This window comes from Bombina bombina, chromosome 1, assembly GCF_027579735.1.
Source record: "Bombina bombina isolate aBomBom1 chromosome 1, aBomBom1.pri, whole genome shotgun sequence".
Taxonomy (NCBI): domain Eukaryota; kingdom Metazoa; phylum Chordata; class Amphibia; order Anura; family Bombinatoridae; genus Bombina; species Bombina bombina.
The window spans coordinates 1169988489-1170005892 of record NC_069499.1 but is presented as its reverse complement, the minus strand read 5'-3'; the positions used below and the strand labels follow the sequence as shown (position 1 = coordinate 1170005892).

The 17404-nt window shown below is 37.3% G+C and overlaps 1 protein-coding gene across 1 annotated transcript in view; it reads left to right on the top strand.

The window, feature by feature from the left end:
• The window catches only part of CRHR1 (corticotropin releasing hormone receptor 1), a 220501-nt gene that overhangs the window by 142492 nt on the left and 60605 nt on the right, over positions 1–17404 (top strand). The window lies entirely within an intron of this gene.

Genomic DNA, 17404 nt, shown 5'->3' with positions numbered 1-17404 from the left:
CCCATAGGAATCAATAGGGCTGCGTTACTGAGTTTTACGCTGCTTATTTGCAGGTGTTAGACTTTTTCTCAGCCGACTCTCCCCGTTGATATAAAAAAATTATAATTAGTGCGCCAACGGTCATATAACTTCTATAAATATAAATATAAAATATATAAAAATTCGATCATAAGACAATAGTGACAAAACTGGAACCGAGTTGGAACCAGATAGGGTGACTCATAGGTCGATACTAAAAGGACAATAAGTGATAGTATGTTAATATTGTCTTACAAAATTCTCCTTATCGAAAAAGGGGTAATAGCAATAAAATACACAATAAAAGTCATAATCTGGACACAATGATATTGGAGATATATAAATGAGATAGTCCCAAAAACAAAGTTCTATTGAATACAAATATAGTAGGCGTGATATCCAAATCACAGGTGGCAAGCAGCTTCTTCAAACGATCCCTGTTGGTGACCCAGGGGAAGAGACTAGATAGAAAAAGAGATAAAAGAAGGCGCCAACATAGTGCGGTTACCAATGGGATGGGACACGCAGTGCAAGTAATACAATATACTCACAGGATATAGGACACTTGAAAAGTGTCACAAGTGCCTCCTGGACCCTCAGAGTTGCCCAGCTAACTCCCACTCCACTGTGGTAGTAAGAATCCACTCGTCTCTGTCGGTTGTGATGGCTCCGCTGATGGTTTCAACTGCAGACTGTGTTCCACATGGACAGACTTCAGATCCACTCAGATCAGAATATACAGATGAGGTCTGTGCTCTCCAGAGAGGAGTCAAACAGCAAGGCAAATTAAAAGTTGATGATGTGGTGGTAAAATCGAATTTACCAGTGCTGATATAAATGAAAGTTCATGGCTACAATCTTAAAATAAATAAGACTTTAATGGCACAACGTTTCTCGGTCTGTACGTGACCGTTTCCTCAGGTGCATAAGTGTATAATAAAAACACAAACAGCCACGAACTTATAACACTCAGTACGGCGTCCTCAGATGCACACCGCGCATGTATGTAGGTGTGTCCGAACACTGGGAGTTCCATTTGCGTCACTTGACCAATGAGGTGCTTGTAATGAAACACACCTCAATGGTTACGTAGATCCTAGGTATATGGAATTATCCAATGCGGTACTTATAGTAAACCGCACCTCTCTGTTTTATATTTACGGTAAAGAGGTAGTTTGCTATATAGTCAAGAGTCACAATCGGCTCAAATTAGCTGTGATTAAGATGTCTATTATTAATATAAAATAACTACCAGATCGGGCACACCTACTGTTGTTAGGCATAATAAATATATTTCCATCCTTCAAAGGATCAATGACTCATAAAATATTAACATATATACATATAAATAAAATATTAAAAATATACATACACAATCTCATGGTATAAAATAAGCACCAATAATATGGTTATATCTAAAACCTTACATGAGACTGTACAGCTATACATGTTGCTATAAATCGCATTAAAATTACTATTGTAGGAGGAAATTATTTCCTTTAAATTTCTAAAAGCATGTTACATCCTCTAGGAGGGATGCAAAAGAACCAACAAGATTATGTTTTATTTTATATATTGAAAAAACCCTATAAAACCTCAACTCCTGGATATTAATGTGGATTAAATGACTGTCCCAAAAACATGCTAATAATCAGCTTGTAGCTGCTAGATGTCCACAATATTGTGTCGGTAAAAGAGAAATATTAAAATTTTAAAATTTCAATGGGGTCTATTGATTGTAATGTTTTACTTGTTCCTGTTTCGGTGCAAAATACATCGCTTGCATAAATCTGTGTGTTAGATGGGTCCTTATACTATAAATAGCCGAAGGTACATGAAAACACAGATATGGGTGGAGAGTGCACAACAAAAAGGACTAAAAATAGCCATGCAAGTGAATTTGGGTAGAGAAACTAAAAAATTATGTAAATGGATTGATAGTTATCAATTACTCGTAGTCAAAATCAATAAATGGAGGGTATCTATATCTATTGAGATTTATCTCTAATAGGAGAATAAGTCTCCTATCTAGCTTGTATGGGGCCAGCAAAGTGTGTAAAGTGTTTAATGATCTGGTAAAGGGATAGGATCGCGCAGATACAAAAAACATAGACATATATATTCTAAACATGTCGATTTATGTGATTGGAGGATCTAGAGGGATGACCTCAAAAAGGGTCTGGGTACTGGATGTCCTGAGCATATATGTGGACAATAACCAGAGACTTTATGTGGAAAAAATAGTTAAAAGCAGCCATGTCAATATTTGCGTTTAAGCCACCAGGGGATAGGGTGCGCAACTTCCAAATCCAAAAAGTCTCCCTTTGTCTTAAATGCAGATATCTGTTCCTACCCCATTTGGGGTTCACTTGTTCTAAAGGAAATATACTGAACAAATTGGATGTATCTCTATGACATAGATTGGCATGTCTAGGGACACTGTGGTTAGCAATGTTTTTACTGATATTCCTTAGATGTTCACCCCATCTTTTTTTGAGAGGTCTCGAGGTTCTACCCACGTATTGTACCCCACAACTACATTCTAATAAATAAACTACAAATGCTGAATCACACGTAAAGTGTGTTTTGATATGAAATTTTTCCTTACTTGTATAAGACACAAATTCAGTTCTCTTATTGTTAGTGTATTGGCACAATCCACAGTTGGCCCTATTACATTTAAAAAAAACCTGGTTTACCTAGAAGCCTATTGCCTGTTTGGCTTGTTTTTTTTACCAGTCAAAACTCTTTTCTTCATTACAATTTTACTTGGAGCTAGTATATTTTTCAACGTGGGAGCACATCTAAAAGTACAAACTGGTGAATTCCCTATACTCTCCCTCAGCAGAGGGTCCCCTGTCAGAATGTGCCAGTGTTTGCCTAAAATATTTTTAATTTTGTTATGGTTGTTGTTAAATTGTGTTATAAATCTGACCTTCTCATTCCCCTTAGTAGGTCCTCCAATTGGTATAGTCTCCTTGTTTTTGACAAAGAAATCCTCTCTGCATTTGTTTCTGGCTCTCATGTAGCTATTCTCAATTAGATCTGAGGGGTAATGTTTCTCAATAAACCTTTTTTTTTAAATATTCGCTTGTATGTCATAACTAGCTAAATCAGTGCAGTTCCTGCGAATTCTACAAAATTGATTGTAAGGGATATTTTTCTTCCAAGGTAAGTGGTGGTTGCTTTTATAGTTTAAATAACTGTTATCTCTACCAAAACTTTTTTTAAGTCGGTGGATGCTATTACCTATGGTATCCCATGTTAATATGAGATCCAAAAATTCTATGCTATTTACATCTATTTTAGAAGTAAAATTCAGGCCCAATGAATTATTATTTAAACTATCCAAAAAATTCTGAGCTATTGAGGTTTCCCCCTCCCAAATAAACAGGAGATCATCTATAAAGCGGCCATAGAAGACCAGGTTCGCCCCATATGAGGATGGGTAAATGTATTGTTCCTCAAAGAATCCCAAGAAGAGATTAGCAAAACTAGGGGCGAACCTGGTCCCCATGGCCGTTCCCTTGATCTGCAAATAAAATTTCTCCTGGTACACAAAATAATTATTTTTCAATACAAAAGATATGCATTCCAATAACAAAATCCCTTTGTTTGACTGGCATGTAGATGTCTCTCTTTAAATAATATTCAACGGCTTGAATTCCCAGATGGTGTGTAATATTGGAATATAAAGCGGAGACATCACAGGTCAGCCAAACCAGGTCTCTCCCTTCTTTCTTAATGTGGGATAGCTTGTATATTAAGTCTGGTGTATCCTTTATATAGGATTTTAAGGTGATCACAGATTTTTTTTAAAAAGAATCGACATATTCAGACAAATTGCATGTTAAGTTGTCAATTCCTGATATGATGGGCCTCCCTGGAGGATCCACCATACTCTTGTGAATCTTAGGGAGGTGATAGTAATATGCCAGGTTGGGTGCATATGGTATTAAATAATCTCTCTCTTTCTTTGTGAGTATTCCCTCTAACCAGCCAGCATCAACCATTTTAATAAGATTTGTAAGAAATTTAGCTGTGGGATTGAATGTTAATAATTTATAATACTCTTCTTTAATGTAATCTTGAATGTTCTGTATTACTATCCCCCCTCCCTTGTCAGCCTGTCTAATTGCCAGATTTTTGTTTGTAGCCAGTCTAGATAGAGCTGTTAATTCATAAGCATTTAAATTGGGATTTTTTATATTGTTTTCAGAAAGTTTACTGAATTCTTCCAGGACCAGATTTTGGAATATTTCTAAGCTGGTTCCTGTGCAAGGGGGATTAAAATTTGATTTGGGGGTCAAATCAGAATGTAGATAGTTATCAAATAATTCCTCACATAATGTCTCAGGCTCAAAATATATAATATCTGTCAAGGGCCTTTCTGCCATTTCATTTGTTAGAATAGGTGCATGACCAGTACCTTTAAGTTTTTTATCACAAAAATATCTTTGGATAGACAACTTGCGCACAAATTTGTTCAGATCTACGAATAATTCAAACAAATTATGATTTTTGGAGGGACAGAATGAGAGTCCTCTATTGAGAACTCCCACCTCCTCATTGGTTAAAACATGATCTGATAAATTAAAAATGTTCTCCCTCATTCGTTTAAATTTCTCCTTTTGGGATGACTTAGCTCTCCCTCTGCTGCCACGTTGGCGTATGATCTTTTTTTCGGAGTTCTTGTTAAATTCTCTCTTTCTGGGCCTCTCTCTAATTGTTTCAATCGTATCGGTGTGTGTCTTACCTGCGGGGAGTTGTGTGTTGTTCTCTGTGCCTGATGAAAAACCTGCGGGCTATTGGTATGTTCTCTCTCCTGTCTTTGTGTGAAATTGCTATTGTTCACCATATGGCTCCGAACCTCATTGGGATGACTGTTCCTAGACATATAGGTGTTATGATCCCTTGAGTTATCTGAAAACTGGTGAGGTCTATACTGATGGTGACCATATTCGTTCTGATGATCCCTATTGGACCAATGTCTCCAATCATTATTGCAATTACTCTTAGGCGTATGGTAATAATTACCAGCCCCTCTATCTTGATAGGAGGCCTGATTCCATTGATTAGATGAATAATTGCTATTACTAGCAGAATTCCTCCTATCTCCATTGGAATTATTTTTCCTAAAATGGACATTTTTCTTTTTGTCCTTAGGTTTCCTATAGTCTACTTTGACCTAGGTGTCTGCCCCAGTTTTTTTAGATGTAGACTCCTGGTTATCAGATTCATCTGCTTTATTGCTAGAATGCTTTATTGCTAGAATTGCCTTGCTGTTTGACTCCTCTCTGGAGAGCACGGACCTCATCTGTATATTCTGATCTGAGTGGATCTGAAGTCTGTCCCTGTGGAACACAGTCTGCAGTTGAAACCATCAGTGGAGCCATCACAACCGACAGAGACAAGTGGATTCTTACTACCACAGTGGAGTGGGAGTTAGCTGGACGACTCTGAGGGTCCAGGAGGCACTTGTGACACTTTTCAAGTGTCCTATATCCTGTGAGTATATTGTATTACTTGCACTGCGTGTCCCATCCCATTGGTAACCGCACTATGTTGGCGCCTTCTTTTATCTCTTTTTCTATCTAGTCTCTCTCCCCGTTGATTCCTATGGGGAAATCATGCACGAGCACGTACGACCAGCTAACCGCTGACCTAAGCAGCGCTGGTATTGGAGTGCGGTAATGAGCAAAATTTTGCTCTACGCTCACTTCTTGTCTTTTAACGACGGGTTTCTGAAAACTTGTAATACCAGCGCTGCAGGTAAGTGAGCGGTGAGACAAAACTGCTCGTTAGCACTGCATAGCCTCTAACGCAAAACTCGTAATCTGGGCCTTAGGTTTTATTTCATAGGTAAGTATGTATTTAGTTTTAAATTGGAATTATTTAGTTAATAATTGTAAATTTAATTTAGATCTAATTTAATTATGTTAAAGTTAGGGGGTGTTAGGGTTAGGTTTAGGGTTAAGTTTGGGTTAGCATTACGTTAGGTTTAGGGTTACATTAGGGTTAGGTTTAGGGGTTAATATAGTTTAATTAGCTTGTTGCGATGTGGGGGGCTGGCGTTTTAGGGGTTAATAAATGTAGAATAGTGGCAGCGATATCGGGAGCGGCAGATTAGGGTTAATAATTTTATTTAGGTAGCGGTGATATCGGGAGTGGCAGATTAGGGGTTAATAACTGTAGGCAGGCGTCAGCGATGTTGGGGGCAGCAGATTAAGGGTGTTTAAACGTAGGATTTATGTTAGGGTGTTAGGTTTAAACAGTATTTTTATTTCCCCATAGACATCTATGGGGCTGCTTTACGGAACATTTGTTTCCGCGATCGCAGGTGTTAGGTGTTTTTTTTACCGACTCTCGTACTCGTAATCTAGGTGTAAATTAGCTAACTAAAATAGAGTTTTTTTAAGAACACTTATCTCCTGCTGTAAAATACACAATGGAAAAAATTCTCTTTGCAATTACAGGTCTCATGCTCCAAAAAAGTCCCTACAATCTAAATACAGTATGCACTGCCAACACAGATTAGTCTTTATATGAAAATGCAGTTTATTCTTTTAAAAATTGTTGGTCTCATGCACATCTTTATAGGCAGTGGCTACAAAAGGAATTGCAATAACCTATTTACTAGTTGACTTTTACATGTTCAAAGTTACCATAGCATGTGCATCTAAGCCCTAACATGTGCAAATGGCACTACTTCTGAAATAATAAAAAAGCTTTGTTTTGTTTGACATATGTTGTTTTAGATGCATGATGCCGATCTAAGTCCTTTGAAATTATGTTCCACTGTTATGACATGTAATTATGCTAACTGTGTGCTTGTTTTTTCTGGGATTAGTGGTCCAAGGTGTCAGGTTTTTCAATGAACAATATATCTGTGAATTGAATGCCTTTTTAGAGTCAGACAGCTATTGTGGAATTATTATTAGTAATGGAAATATCAAGTGGGAGGGGTAAGTATTAAGAGTTTAGTTTTTGAGAAGTTGACCTTTAACAGCATGTCGACTTTCAGGAAGAGGTAAATGATAGCCTTTTTATTATAGAAAACAGCATGCCAGGTCTATTGAGGAGAGAGGCAATCAAGTGTCATGAATATAGTGATCGGTACAGACCCCAAAAGGGTATTACATAACGATGGAGGAAAATCTTGTAATATGTTATTGTAACAGTTGCTACTCAACAAACAGTTAGTTCTAATGTTGTATCATAATGAGATTTTAGAGGGAATAAAAAATATTATATGCCATAAAGTGAGGGATTACAGTAAATTAATGGAACATTACTAATGACCTGGGTTGATTAAGACTTTATTAACCATCCAGTGCCCCAAAAATATATATTTTTTCGATATTATTTTACAGAGCTGATTGTTGTCGGGAAAATCTATTCTTACTGGAGATATCTTTGAAATCCTAGTGGATCTAGTCCAGATGGTTAAGGTTTCATAGTGAAGCTAGGACTGATGTCAGGTTCCAGATACTATTATAAACTACATAGAGCTGGATCTCAGTTCACAATATTTTTTATGTTTAGTTCAAATAGAAGTGTGGGCTCTGCTCTGAATTTGAAAGAACATAATAAACCAGTCTAATGGTAAAAAGAATTGTTCCTAGTCAAGACGCAGCATGGTTTCATCATAGCTTTGCATGGTAATGAGCTACAGGGTGCAATGTGTAGCAAATATCTTATTCAGTCATTTTTAATACACAGTTGACTAGGAATGCTGAGCTTTTAACAAAATGTTAGAGTGGCACATATGATATTTATCCCATAAACCTCTGGATACATTAATGTTGTCAATTCCCAGAAAATGCAGTTTTCAGTGGAGCGTGGAAAAATGAAAGATTAAGTAGCATCACTTGGTCATGTAACGTTGTGGAAGTGGGCCAGGGAGAAGTTTGTATAAGGCCTAAGAGATATTTAAGTCATTACCCTTATATGACACTGTTTTATTCTGCACAGTTGCGTTCATTCGTTTACTGATCCTCAAAGAGTCTTGTGTGCTTGATGCAGTCTGTCTGAAACTCTTTATATCAATAAAGGACCACCACAGGAATTAACCCAGAATTAAGGGACAGTCTGATGCAAAACTTATATACTCTAATTCATTAAAGAATGCAATTTATGCATTAGTGACCCTAGATGACTATGGTCTTGATCACAATCTCTGTTAGTGGCATTAGATATCAAATTTCGAATTGTGTGTTTTTCAAGTGATCACAATTCCAGGTGCCATTTAGCAGCTTTGGTTATATATTAGAGCTGTTTGGATTGCTCAATATGTACAGTGTAAAATATTAATAATAATCAGCTAGATTACGAGTTTTGAGCGCTATAGGGATTTTAATGACTGCCACAAAAGCAGCGTTATTTTACCTTCCTATAGCGCTGCTATTACAAGTTTTAAAAAAGCAGGCTTGTGCGGGCAATATGGTGGCGTTGAGCTCCATACCGCACCTAAATCAAGCGCTGCTTTGACGTGCTCATGCACGATTTCCCCATAGACATCAATGGGGAGAGCCGGCAAAAAAAGCCTAACACCTGCGATCGCTGAATGAAAAGCTCCGTAACGCAGCTCCATTAATGTCTATGGGGAAATAAAAAGTTACTTATAAACCTAACACCCTAACATAAACCCCGAGTGTAAACACCCCTAATCTGCCAACCCCGACATCGCCGCCACCTACATACAGTTATTAACCCCTAATCTGCCAACCCCGACATCGCTGCCACCTACATACAGTTATTAACCCCTAATCTGCATCCCCTGATATCACTGCCACCTACATACAGTTATTAACCCCTAATATGCTGCCCCAATATCGCTGCCACTGACATACTGCCGTCCCCAACATCGCCGCCACCTACATACAGTTATTAACCCCTAATCTGCCGTCCCCAACATTGCCGCTACCTACATACAGTTATTAACCGCTAATCTGTTGCTACACTAAAGTTATTAACCCCTAAACCTCTGGCCTCCCACATCACTACCACTAAATAAATCCATTAACCCCCAAACCTAACCCTAACGTAACCTTAACACTAACACCCCCAACTTTAACATAATTAAAATATAGCTAAATTAAAGCACGATTTCCCCATAGACATCAATGGGGAGAGCCGGCAAAAAAAAGCCTAACACCTGCGATCGCGGAATGAAAAGCTCCGTAACGCAGCCCCATAGATGTCTATGGGGAAATAAAAAGTTACTTTTAAACCTAACACCCTAACATAAACCCCGAGTGTAAACATCCCTAATCTGCCAACCCCGACATCGCCGCCACCTACATACAGTTATTAACCCCTAATCTGCCAACCCCGACATCGCTGCCACCTACATACAGTTATTAACCCCTAATCTGCATCCCCTGATATCACTGCCACCTACATACAGTTATTAACCCCTAATATGCTACCCCAATATCGCTGCCACCGACATACAATTATTAACCCCTAATCTGCCGTCCCCAACATCGCGGCCACCTACATACAGTTATTAACCCCTAATCTGCCGTCCCCAACATTGCCGCCACCTACATACAGTTATTAACCCCTAATCTGCCAACCCCGACATCGCTGCCACCTACATACAGTTATTAACCCCTAATCTGCATCCCCTGATATCACTGCCACCTACATACAGTTATTAAGCCCTATTATGCTACCCCAATATCGCTGCCACCGACATACAATTATTAACCCCTAATCTGCCGTCCCCAACATCGAGGCCACCTACATACAGTTATTAACCCCTAATCTGCCGTCCCCAACTTTGCCGCCACCTACATACAGTTATTAACCGCTAATCTGTCGCTACACTAAAGTTATTAACCCCTAAACCTCTGGCCTCCCACATCACTACCACTAAATAAATCCATTAACCCCCAAACCTAACCCTAACGTAACCCTAACACTAACACCCCCTAACTTTAACATAATTAAAATATAGCTAAATTAAGGTTACAATTATTAACTAAATAATACCTATTTAAAACTAAATACTTACCTGTAAAATAAAACATAAGATAGATACAATATAACTAATAGTTATATTGTAGCTAGCTTAGGTTTTATTTTTATTTCACAGGTAAGTTTGTATTTATTTTAACTAGGTAGAATAGTTAGTAAATAGTTATTAACTAATAGGATGATAGCTCAATCCTATTGGCTGATTGGATTTTGTATTTGAAAACTCTTTAAAACAAGTCTGTTACAGGATTAACCCCTTAATGACAACTGACGTACCAGGTACGTCATGCATTAACAAGCAGTTAATGACAATGGACATACCTGGTACGTCAGTTGTCTAACAGAGTGCTGGAAGTGATCACAATCACTTCCAGCAGCTCTGAGGGTATTGCAGTGATGCCTCGATATGGAGGCATCCTGCAATACCCCTTTACAAGCCTCCGATGCAGAGAGAGCCACTCTGTGGCCCTCTCTGCACCGGTAGTGATGGTGCCGATGGTGCCTTTGTCCGGTGGGAGGAGGGAGCGTGTGCGCGCGCGTGCACGATGCGCGCGCGTGCATGATGCGCGCGCATGTGCATGAGTGCGCGTGTGCACGTTGGTGCGCGTGCACGTGGACGCGCGTACACGTGCGCGCATTAGCCACACTGACACCAATGAAGGAAGGGGGGGAAAAAAAGTTAAAAAAAAAGTTTTTTTTTTTTTGTTTTTTTTTACATATAAAAGGATCTGGGAGGGGGAGGGGGTGGGGGTATTGTGGGGGGGGGGGCTGCTACACTACAGAAATAATTAAATATACAAATAAAAGTTATAAATAAAATTTAAATAGTTTGGTTTGTGGGGCCAAACTGGGTACTGGCAGACAGCTGCCAGTACCCAAGATGGCGGTAATTAGGTAGGGGAGAGGGTTAGAGAGCTGGAGGGGGGGATTAGGGAGGTTGGTGCTAAGGCAGGGGTCCATCACAACTAAAATATTTTATAATTTTTATTTAAAAAAAAAAAAAAACTCTTTTATTTAGTACTGGCAGACTTTCTGCCAGTACTTAAGATGGCGGTAACAATTGTGGGGTGGGGGAGGGAAGAGAGCTGTTTGGGAGGGATCAGGGGGTGGGATGTGTCAGGTGGGAGGCTGATCTCTAAAATTAACCCTGCAAGCTCCCTACAAGCTACCTAATTTAACCCCTTCACTGCTGGGCATAATTCACGTGTGGTGCGCAACAGCATTTAGCGGCCTTCTAATTACCAAAAAGCAACGCCAAAGCCATATAAGTCTGCTATTTCTGAACAAAGGGGATCCCAGAGAAGCTTTTAAAACAATTTCTGCCATAATAGCACAAGCTGTTTGTAAATAATTTCAGTGAGAAACCTAAAATTGTGAAAAATGTAAAGTTTTTTTTTTTTATTTGCTCGCATTTGGTGGTGAAATGGTGGCATAAAATATACCAAAATGGGCCTAGATCAATACTTGGGGTTGTCTACTACACTACACTAAAGCTAAAATTAACCCTACAAGCTCCCTACAAGCTCCCTAATTAACCCCTTCACTCCTGGGCATAAAACATGTGTGGTGTGCAGCGGCATTTAGCGGCCTTCTAATTACCAAAAAGCAACCACAAAGCCATATGAGTCTGTTATTTCTGAAAAAGGGGATCCCAGAGAAGCATTTACAACCATTTGTGCCATAATTGCAGAAGCTGTTTGTAAATAATTTCAGTGGGAAACCTAAAGTTTTTGACAAAATTTGTGAAAAAGTGAACTTTTTTTTTTTTTTTGATCGCATTTGGCGGTGAAATGGTGGCATGAAATATACCAAAATGGGCCTAGATCAATACTTTGGGATGTCTTCTAAAACAAAATATATACATGTCAAGGGATATTCAGGTATTCCTGACAGATATCAGGGTTCCAAAGTAACTAGCGCCCATTTTGAAAAAAAGTGGTTTGGAAATAGCAAAGTGCTACTTGTATTTATTGCCCCATAACTTACAAAAAAAGCAAAGAACATGTAAACATTGGGTATTTCTAAACTCAGGACAAAATTTATAAACTATTTAGCATGGGTGTTTTTTGGTGATTGTAGATGTGTAACAGATTTTGGGGGTCAAAGTTAGAAAAAGTGTGTTTTTTTCCATTTTTTCCTCATATTTTATCTTTTTTTTTTTTTAGTAAATTATAAGATATGATGAAAATAATGGTATCTTTAGAAAGTCCATTTAATGACGAGAAAAACGGTATATAATATGTGTTGGTACAGTAAACGAGTAAGAGGAAAATTACAGCTAAACGCAAACACTGCAGAAATGTAAAAATAGCCATTGCCATTAAGGGTAAGAAAATTGAAAAATGGTCCGGTCATTAAGGGGTTAAGAAGTCCATCTTACTGGCCCCTTTTAGTGCACAATACAGCCCTAAGTTTGACACCTCTACACATGAGTTCCGAACAACTGAACCTGCTCCCATGAGCATGACAAATTGTTTAATTGGCAATTTTTAGTTTGTATTGACCATGTGCAAAATAATTGTTTCATCACAAAATGTGTTGAAATTCTCAATGTACGGAAATATATCACAAAGGCCAGTTTGGCATTTCATCATTTGCCTTTAGCTGTTTAATTTGATAAGTGAAAAAAGTTCCAAAAATCCAAATAGAGAAATTGGATTGTGATCACCTTGAACAGGAATGTCCCATTTTATGTATAAAGTCTTTTCCGCAAGCTGATAATGCATTTTTGGGTTCATAAAATATTGGAAAAATAAAAGAAATAATCACAAAGCTCATAACTTGTAATATGAAAACATTACAATATGAAATATAGGTTGCACTAAAGAGATGTTGATTGCATTAAATATGCTCTGGTAATTCTTTTTAACCATTCACTTGTAATACCAGATTGTGCACTATTCATAGGGTGGGTCTGCAATATTGATAGTGCTCCACTTGTAATCTAGGCCTTTGTGTGCGCACACATGCGATGTCTGTTGGTCTTGCTGGGATCCTGTTAGTCATTGAAGATGTTAAATTCTGTTTTTAAACATTTTTTAATCTAATTGCTCACTGCCTAATAAAGACACCCACATTTCAGTAGGTGGACAAGAACACACTTCCACAAATATCTGTAGAAGAGGAAGGTTTATTCAGAACCGGAATATCCCTTTAAAACAAACAAACAAACAAGTAATTGATTTTTAATTAACCTAACATCATTTAAATGCAGCAAAGAAAACATAAAGTTTAATGTCCCTTTTGGGCAAATCAGTGTTTTCAGAAGAGTTGTTAGATAAGGATACAAAAGACTAAGCCATCTGTTGTTGGGAAACAGAAAGCATCTCCATAGCTTTGTGCCCCTTAGAAACTCAGGAGGAAAGCATTAGGGTGTGTGTGTTCTCCCTGTTGTCCAAATACCCAGCTTTTATTGTCTCTTCTATTCACTGCATTTTATTGTGTGTCCCTTTGTCCTTAATGAATACATTCTGTTGTTACTTCAAGTGTGTTACCTGCTAGTGCACTTGTTATTCTCTGCAGATCCAGTGGTTTTCAGCTCTTCTGGACAGGGCAAATTACTTAACATCTGCTACACTTTTAAGCTGAATTCCATTAGCTGCTTTCCTCTGGCTTGTGGTTCAGACCCTCTTGCTTAGGGAGGTTTTTTTTTTTGTATTATCACAATAATTATTATTTATTTATCTTTTTTGCAGTTTTGTTTTCCAGTGTATTATGATTCAAATTACTGGTGGGCACGGAGTGTTATAGCTCATAACAGAACAGATGCTGAAGGTCACTGACTTGATTTTGATATGCAGAGTCTCTGTCACAGATATATATCTAAATTTGTCATATGCAAGAAGAGCACACCTGCTTAATTTACATAATGCTTGTCTGTCCTTTTTATTTCTATGGTCTAGCTGGCTCTTCTGTGATAGCTGTTTGAGGTTGTATGGCTCAGATATAGATACAGGTGGCCCTCAGTTTACAACGGTTCAATTTACACCATTTCAGAATAACAACCTTTTTTTCAGTCATGTGACTGCTATTGAAAAGCATTGAAAAGCAGTGTATTGATTAAAATAGCCAGTAGATGGAGCTGTCCGCTTGTGTTGCAGCAAAGATATGCAAGCCAAGCAAGCTAAAATTAATCAGTTTAACCAGACCTGAGCTACTGAGCAGCTTGCAAAGGAACAAGATCTTCCTGTCTATAAATCAGTCCAGATTGGAATGCATAGAATGAACTGTTTGCAGAAAAATGCAAGTAAAGTCTGTGTTGTGCGATTATTTTATTTGTTTTATAATACTGTTTAGCAAATGTTTTTGTTCATTTAACTTAGTTTAATTATATATTCTGTGTTGTGTGATTATTTTATTAGGTTTATAATGTTGTTTAGCATTTAAAGTCTTCATTTCAAAGCTTTAAAAATAATGTATTAGGTGTTACTTATGCCAATTTTGAGATGGGCCTGGAACCTAACTCTCTCACTTTCCATTTACTTACATTATTAACTGGGTTTCAATTTACAACGGTTTCGATTTACAACCATTCCTTCTGGAACCTAACCCCGGAGTAAACTGAGGGCTACCTGTACTTATTTTTGTTTTGAAGGGATCACAGATTGTCTAGTTGTGGTTATGGTCTTAGGACTCTGCAAAGTCCTCAGAACAGTGTAGTGCTTGTTGCTGACTTTAATTTAGGAAGTTTCCTTAGAAGGCATCCCCTTCCAATATACAACCCATGGATATGGGTCAGGCAAAATCCTGCCAGTACTCACTCGCATCTATATGTCCCTTTTCAGTTTAGGATACCAACATTATGCCCTCAGGGGACTATACATTTAGTTAACACACCCTTATACTTGGTGCATAGATCTTAATGGTAAAGTCAAAATTAAACTTTCGTGATTCAGATAGAGCAGAAAATTGTAAAAAAAAACAAAACTTTCCAATTCACTTTCATTACTAAAATGTGCATCTTTTTTATGCACACTTTCTGAGGCACCATCTCCTACAGAGCATGTGCAAGATTCACAGGATATATGTATATGCATTTGTGATTGGCTGGTGGCTGTTACATGATGCAAGGGGAAGGAAAACTTAACTAAAAGTGAAATTTATATATACTACAAATACTACTCATTTGAAATTGATTGGGCATGATATACTACAAATACTACCCATTTGAAATTGTTTGGGCAAGTCCATTGTCCTTTAACATTTTATTAGTTCAACTATTCCGGTAAGTGGGTTTTTTGGTGGGATTTTTTTTTGGTGGGGGGGAGTAGACCAATTACCTGTGCAGTTTTTTTAGAATTCTGGTATAAAAGCGAGTTGGGGAGATTAGATGAGAATTTTCTATCAGAGCTTTAAATGACTTCTTCTGAAGAAAACTAGCTTTTATAATCATGTCTTCTGAAATACAGTGTCAAAGAATGTAATATGGGAAATGAGGAATGTCTGAAACACTGTTACCAACACTTGCTGAAATTCACCATTGGCAATTTAAAAGGAGATAAAACTCAAGAATGAATTTTCCCTAAAAAAGATTAATTGTACATAGTGAAAACTTCTTTGGAGTGCACTTTTATTTTTTATTTCACCTGTTGTTTTTTTCTGTAAACAATAAAAAGACCCTGATCTCACTGCATTCAATGAGGTTTGTCCCTTGTATGTGCCACATAGGGAACACCTGATTTGTGCATGAGCTTATTTACATCTGTCCCTAAGTGACACAGTGAAGAATATAAATAAACAACAACATTTAAGTTAAAGGGACACTGAACATCTTTTTATTTCATGATTCAGATAGAGCATGCAATTTTAAGCAACTTTCTAATTTGCTCCTATTATCAATTTGTCTTCGTTCTCTTGGTATCTTTATTTGAAAAGGCAGGAATGTAAGCTTAGGAGCCAGCCCATCTTTGGTTCAGCACCTGGGTATTGCTTGTTGATTGGTGGCTAAATGCAGCCACCAATCAGTAAGCGCTATCCAAGGTGCTGAACCAAATAAGGGCCAGCTTGTAAGCTTACATTCCTGCTTTTTTTAATGAAGATACCAAGAGAACGAAGAAAAATTGATAATAGGAGCAAATTAGAAAGTTGCTTAAAATTGCATGCTCTATCTGAATCATGAAATAAAAAAAATGTGTGTTCAGTATCCCTTTAATTCTAATGTCTATGCAAATTACTGTAATGCCCCTTACATACAATTTGAAATAACTTTCCAATTTACTTCTGTTATCAAATTGGCTTTATTCTCTTGGTATCCTTTGCTGAAGGAGCAGCAATGCACTACTGTGAGTTAGCTGCACACATTGTGTTTTTCAATTACAACAGGTATTTATGTGCAGCCACCAATCAGCAACTAGCTCCCAGTAGTGCATTGCTGCTTCTAAGCCTAGCTGGGTATGCACAAAGAGTACAAAGCAAATTAGATAATATAAGTAAATTAGAAAGTTGCTTAAAATTAAATATTCTATCTGAATCATGGAAGAAAAAATATTGTGTTTCATCTCTCTTTAAACTGTACAGGTGGTTAGCAATATTATTGCTTACATTACAAGTGTATTTCCCCAGGGTAGAAAATACAGAACTGTTAAAAACCTTTATTATTATGACGAGTGTATTTTCAAGGGAAGAAAAAGAAAACTAATATTCCCTGTCTACTCTGACTTATATAATAACATATTGACATTGATATCAGTATCTGCATTTAGATATACGTCTGTGTTACAAGCAGTAATTATTGTGTTTTGCCACTTGGATCACCCAGGTTGCCTTCAGTGTCAGTTCTTGGGGAGTGCTGGAGTATGTCAAGTACATTTAATCATTGTTGTACCCCAAATTCTTAAAAGCATCATCATCCATAAGTTTACAAGTGTTCTGTAGTGTTCTTAGGATACAAAGGGAAATGGTAGTAGCTGGGAATTTCTTTTAAGGAAACCGTTATTTCTGCAAAATTATAAAACGCCAAAACACAAAAGCATTCAGTAACACTGCAGCTTACGCCACTTTTTGTTAAAACCGCCACTTGTGCTTGTTTTTAAAATTATATATTTAACAGAGATGCTGGAAATCCTGTTTTCCTGTGGTAACTAATTAGCTGCAATATGTCACTAATGTTGTCTAATTAAACAAATTGGCTTTATGATAATATCCCAACCTAATACTTTATTGCAAAGCTTAAAATGTTCAACTCTATCCTTTGTTGGATTAAGAAGTAATTTACATATTTATTCTACAGACTCCTTTCATTACCTAGTTTCAACAGTAATTTGTCAATATATAAATTGTGCCTCTCATTTAGATTTTGTAATATTCAATAATGTACAATGAATCTTTCATATTTCATTGTATTGTTTTAACAAACTACAATAGCATTTAATTCAAAAAGATTTGGTATCATACAATAAAAAAA